The sequence below is a fragment of the Cydia pomonella genome, unplaced genomic scaffold, assembly GCF_033807575.1.
Source record: "Cydia pomonella isolate Wapato2018A unplaced genomic scaffold, ilCydPomo1 PGA_scaffold_138, whole genome shotgun sequence".
Lineage (NCBI taxonomy): Eukaryota > Metazoa > Arthropoda > Insecta > Lepidoptera > Tortricidae > Cydia > Cydia pomonella.
The window spans coordinates 18,346-25,000 of NW_026907781.1; the positions used below are offsets into that span (position 1 = coordinate 18,346).

The 6,655-nt window shown below is 29.4% G+C and overlaps 1 long non-coding RNA gene across 3 annotated transcripts; it reads left to right on the forward strand.

Moving 5' to 3' along the window:
* Window positions 1-978: 978 nt before the first annotated feature.
* On the forward strand, window positions 979-6,646 carry LOC133533232 (uncharacterized). Of its 3 annotated transcripts, XR_009801836.1 has the most exons (6): window positions 979-1,008; window positions 2,480-2,539; window positions 3,042-3,113; window positions 3,406-3,465; window positions 4,066-4,139; window positions 6,026-6,646. It is a non-coding gene; the product is annotated as an uncharacterized LOC133533232 (long non-coding RNA). The 3 variants fall into 3 exon arrangements; XR_009801835.1 differs by lacking the exon at window positions 979-1,008 and having other exon boundaries at window positions 2,303-2,539; XR_009801834.1 differs by lacking the exons at window positions 979-1,008; window positions 2,480-2,539; window positions 3,042-3,113 and having other exon boundaries at window positions 3,258-3,465.
* Window positions 6,647-6,655: the final 9 nt, after the last annotated feature.

A 6,655-nucleotide genomic window follows, 5' to 3' on the forward strand; every position in this document is an offset into this window, starting at 1 on the left:
CGTTATGACATATGAAAATAAGTCTTACTTGTGAACCGTTTAATACAACTCATTATCTATCTTTCAATTTAATAATCAAATACATATAACCATTTCACACTCAAACCCATATTTGAAATAACTTGATAAAATTCATTTAAAAATAATGCATTAATATCTCTTTAGAATATAAAATTGTGATAATGCATGTTCATTGACATGTCATCATCGTATTTTGCTGTCAAAGATCTCATTCACTATGAGGTGTGTAATTAGTCATGGTCTTAGCTTCTTGTGAAGTGTATAGTCAACAAAAACTACCCTTTGAAAATGGGTCGAATCGTCATACGATTTTAGCCTACTGATAAGAATTTGTTGACTATTTTGTGTATTTCTTTGTAATAAAAATATCAACAAATCCAGGTTGATTGCAATCCGACATTTGTCTAATTGTAAAAATCCATATATACAAAAATATTACAAACTTTCACACACTTCTTGCAAAAACATCAAATACCCATTAGTCTATTCTTATAATTAAATAGTTAATCATCTTTCATTGGCTTTCATTTCCCAGTACACTCAATCTATCCCAGACCATTTCTACAGATAGCCAAAGTCACGATATGCAACCAGAGTTAAAATGCATCCAATAAAACTTACTTTAAAAAAACAATATTTCAAACAACCCCAAGCTCCCTCCTATATATTGTATAACAATATCAAACGTAATGTGTATTGACAAAACTGTTTATATTTAAGTTGAAGTTGTTTGTTAAGATAACGTTAATACCGTACCGTTTTATTTAAGGTTACGTTATTACATCTTATCATGGCAACACTAAAACTCAATATTTTATCATGGCATCCCCGCAATGAAGCGTCCCGGAAGTGACAGAGGGGATGTGTTAAGCTTCTCTCTGATCAAACTGACCGTTGTCACTGGCTCAGTTTTGAATTTCACCCTGTGTCGTGAAGTGAAATGTAATTGTGAAGTGTAATACATTTTGTTGCTGAAGAAAATAATTGGTAAGTTTTGAATGTATTACTTTTTTTTTTATATATCATATCTAATCTTGTAAATTGGTAATTTTTGTTCATTTATGCTAAATTATTTTTTTCCGCCAATGCTAGCCTAGAATTTTATTTATTTAGTATTATCTTCGAATAATACCATGAATATTATAATTTTATCCTCTCTTACTTTGCAGTATCAGATAAATTTTTAATTGACATATTTTTAATATATACTTATCATACTTTATGATAATGTAACAAGTGTATTTAAACGACTTAATTAACTTTTAAGTAATCAAGAGTAATATTTTATTATTATTTTACTACCTATTTCTAGACTGTTTAATTTTCTTTTTTTCATGTATGCTATAAATACTAGAAATGCCACAAACATTTGATAACTATATGGTATTTGACCTATTCGGCCACTTTTGCTGAATATTCAGTATTCGGCCATTACCACTATTCAAATCATTTTTATCAAATACTTGTGTTATTTGTATTATCTAGGTCAATTAAATAACATTCTATCCTTTACTTTGTACTCAAAACCACCACGCACTTTACAGTCCAGGTAGAGAAACCCTCGACGCAACGGCAATTTTTTTTTTTTGACCCGAACATGTGCACTCAACTTGTCCTTAAACTTTTGCGTCTATTGTCTCAATTTTTTATCACCGGCCGCATCGGTCGCAACATTCTAAGTTTTATTATTTCAACATGTTTTTGTTTTAATGAATTTTTCCATTAACTTAAACCCAAGTTTAAAAAAAAATCTCAGTAATAAATCAAAGATCATTATAAATATATCGGTAAATGTTTTTTTTTTGTACAATGAATTGTATTTAATATTTTATTTCAATTAATTTCTTTACTAGCAACATCAGTAAATACTGAGTATTTCCCTTGTTTTGTCTATGGCGTCGCTAGAGTATAGCGCTAGTGGCGCCCCCTAGCATAAACCATAGGTCAATTTGTTATACACAAAGCCAAACTCTTTTTGAAGTGCTAGGTTGTGATTGTGACGTGTACATTATTTTTCTTTAAAATGAGACTTACTAAGATTGACCTTTTAATTTGTGAGTTCCCAATAATTTGGGATAGTAACGAGTTATATACTATGGAGATAAATTTTGGCCGAACTTGCTCACCAGGACTTATTAAAACTGTGCAAAAATGTAAGACCTTTTTTTTTAATTTAAATATTTTGACTATGTAAATAAGAAATTTCAAGGATCGTTTTCGCAGATTTAAGGTATAACTACAATTATATGTATGTTTTGGCAATTATTTTATTTTAATAATCTTTTAATTATTATTACAAAACTTTTGTAATATTAAAAGAAAACATTTCTTATTGCATCATGAAGACCATCAAGACCAAGTTTCAATAAGTTTAATTAATTCATCGATAGCATATGATTAATATTTTTTATTTATAATTCATTCAATTAATCATACTTATTTCTTTTTAATTTTTCAGGCTCTAATGAATGAATCCGGGTTGCTGGATGAGTTGGGTGACCCTGAATCTACCCTTTAGGTAAGTAATACACTATTCTCTTTACTCTCTTTTTTTTCAGAATGTTTTTTCCTAAAAATGTCAACTAGGTAGGACACGTTCAGTTATTTCAGTATATATTAGTTTACCGTAATGTTAATTTAAACTACATATTTAGTTTATATCTATGCTAATACTATCCTGTTGCCATTATGTTATTAGTTCATATATATAGGTATGATGAAAAAAATTTAACTCATTGGCCTACAATCTATTCTTTTTTCTTCTGAAGTCTGTTCTGTTTGCATTATAGATACTGATAAGAAAGTGTTGTTACGCCTACTTACTTGTTTTAAGTGAACTCTATTGCCTATATAATATGAATGAAATTTGATAACACAAAACAAGACGTATTAAGGAGTACCTGCGACCCTTTTTTTTCGATCCTTTAAGTGGCCAAACGCGTCTCGCCTTGAGCGTCAGCTATTTTTAACACGTGTATTAATTTTACGGTTTCCAAATTTTTGCTTAAATATGATTTCAGATACGTAAGGCGTTTTTGAGTAAGCTGATATGTAATTAGTCCTCCTAATTATATTATGACGACATTTTATAAGTAAGTATACTTTTCCTAACCTAGCAGTTTTTTATTTAATTTTGTTCATTTATTTATTAAATAAAACAAATTTAATGAATTTCATCGCAATAACCAAATATTTACTGTAATTATTTTCAAACTAATTCCTCATAACCAAATTTTTTGTTCCAAAAAGTGATATTCTCGTATATATAATTAAAATTGTTTTGATAATTTTAGTTTCTTTATGATATATTGAAATCTTAATCTACGAAAATAAATACAAAACGTCTTTGTTCTCTGTTTAAACTGGATACTTCCCAATTTTCAGATGTTCCAAGTAACGAGGTATCGAGTGCCACTGAATGCTGTCCTGTTATTTTATTTTGAGGTAATTAAATTGCTTACTTGATATTCACATAACTTTTTTTTCCCAGATAATATTATATAATATGATTAATAAATATAATTTTAAAATCATTTTATGAACTAAAAATCATTACTGCTAGTCTTAGTCTCTCTTTAGTTTAAATATATAAATTGTTAATTGAAACTATATATATATATTTTTTTTCGAAAATTCCACTACTGCTATTTGTGCCTTCGGGTAACATAAAGTAGCCCAACTCTTTAATATACAAGCTTATAGGGTAATATATGTATTTTTTATGATTAATACACTCCATTTTTATGAACAATACACAAATCAAGTTCATTCATTTTATTTCCTACTCTATGTATAATTGAATGAAGCGACTTGTATATATGAATAGTGTTACTTCCACACATACAGACTACTATTATGCCGGATGTGGATTGAAGACCCTATTCTAACCTACCTATTTAATTTACATTTCAAAAAAAAACTTAAACCTATTTTGTCGTTTGTTATTTATTTTTATAAGTAATTATTAAAAGTCTCTATAACAATATTACTTTTGTAAACATTTTTGGTAACACTTAATAATAATAAAAATATTAACAATTTCAGCTAAACTACCACATTCAGCATCTCTACACTCGACCCGCGACCCCAAGAACCAGTGTTCTTCTACTCTAGACTTGGTAAGTACAAAAATATTCCTTTTATTTTTAAGGATACAAAAATATGACTTAATATCTAATACACTTATCATTTAAATATTTATTCTATTTTATAACTATTATTTGATTCTAACAATTATTTTTCTAGTCCAATCTTTTTATATTAAACCACAACAATACGAAGTATAAATGTTTTTATTTATAATCATTAATTTCAGTCAAACATTACGTTCGCCGGATCAGCTATTTTTACTCAATTTACCTTTATAATATCTTGACAAATGAATTGCATTATATTTCCCTCTGAATAAATTCGTGTATGGATCAACTAGAATATATACGTTTGGATAGGGAATTGCTGCAATTACATAAGGACCTTCATAAATTGATTCGAACTTTTTTGTAATCTTTTGCTGAGCATTTGATTTATTTAACTTTTTTATTTTAACCCAATCCCCTATTTGAAATTGAATCAGTCTAAAACTTTGATTAAACTTGGCCTGCCTTATCTCAGCTGCTTTCTTTAAATTTTCTCTAACCTTTTGCCTAATGTCCGCTATGTTTTTCTTCATATGACTAATAATTTCCTTATCAAATGATAACTGCGTAGGCTGACCATACATTATTTCACATGGGGTGAACCCTGTACTATCGTGTAATGTATTGTTATATAAAGTTTCTATCTTAGGTAATATTTTCACCCAACTTTGATGTCGTTTTTCACAGTAAGTCCTAAATAAAACTCCGAGTTGCCTATTCACACGCTCTGTAGTGTTAGGTCGAGGATTTCTAACTGTCGTATAAATAGTTTTGACCCCCTTTTCTTTCATAAATTCCCTCCATTGACCACTACTAAACTGCGAACCATTATCTGTTAAAACCGCTTTTGGTTGTATAATTTTAAAGAATTTTTTCATGCTAATTACGACAGATAATGCTGTAGCCTTCCGTAGTGCAAATAGTTTGATGAATTTGCTAAATGAATCTTGAACTACCAAAATGTAATTCATTCCGAATTGTCCTGATGGTAAAGGCCCGTAAAGATCTGCCATGACTAAATCTCCAATATCATTACTCACTATTGATTTACATGGTCCTACATGTTTGACATTATCATTTTTCACCATTTGACAAGTATGACAAGTTCTTATTAATTTTTTAACATCCTGCGTAATACCCCTCCAGTAAAATCTATCTTTATATAGCCTGGCCCAATCGCGAACGGTCCCCTCTAAACTATTCCAGTACACTGTGTATCTTCTAATGGTTGTTGTGATGTTGTATCTGCTGTTTCTATAGCTTCCACTTGTACAGGACTAATTGCCGTTGCAAGCTCGTTCCGTAACTGACTAAGCCCCTCTGTCATTTTCTGTTCAGTCTGTTTCAGCAAGTGATAGAACAATCCACGTCTTACATCCGATTTCTTTTTTATAATTCCACGAGCTACTCGTGCTTTTTGATTAATACGTTTAGTAATGCTTTTCTCGACAGATGGCGTAGCTTGTTGTATGCTTTGACGCGTAGATTTTGATTTAGCTGCGGCCGTTCGCTTCCTTATGGCCCTCTCCATTTTATTTATTTTTAATAATTTTATTCACTTTATAACACTGATTTAACACTTTTTTCACTTATTTAAACACTTATTAAACACACTTATTTTATACATGAATTTTTAATTTTATAAACTAAAAACATAATTTAGTCACTTTTTAACACTCACTGAATTTCTACACTGTGTTGGTAAAAAAACGTATATGTATACATCCGTACATATACATATATGCACATTTGTTTAATGAAAACGAAACTATCGCCCGCTATCTTTTTGTTTGGACTCGCATAACGCATTTTAGTTTTAGCTAATTTTAATTGACTATTTAACTAATGTATTTTTGTGTTTGTTTCAGGTAATATTAGTCCCTACAATGCAAGTTACATCGATAGAGTGAAGCCAAGAGGAGAAAAAATTATATTGATAAATATTATAATATATAGATATAATTTAAAAAATTTCAAGAAAAATCCAAATCATATTGTTCACATTCCAGTTTTCTTACGGCAGCAAAAATGTAGCCGACGAGGCTACTCTATGTAATAAACTATTTATATACATAATCCTGGTCATTCCGGCACCAAAAATGTACCTTACCCCATCTACTACTAAACTAATTAACTAAAATTCAACCAGGATTAAATAAAAATAGGAAAATAAATAAAATTTGGCCATGTGATCGTCTAGTGTATTTACATTGTGAACCTTAGTACCCTTCGTCTTTTATGTGAAAACTGATACGATTTGGATTTTTCAAAACTATCCCTAAATATCCTATGAATTTGTAAATATTCCTACTGTATATTTTTATTAACACTATTGTTAGACAAATAAAAAAAAATAGTAAATAATATATATTTTTTAGAATTTATCTCCTACCGGGCCCTACCGTGACCAGTTACCGTGAACAGTAGTAAGCCCTTTTTGTTTGTAATTTAAAAACTTATATTTTCCTTTTAATATATCTCTTCGCTAACCTAGCTAG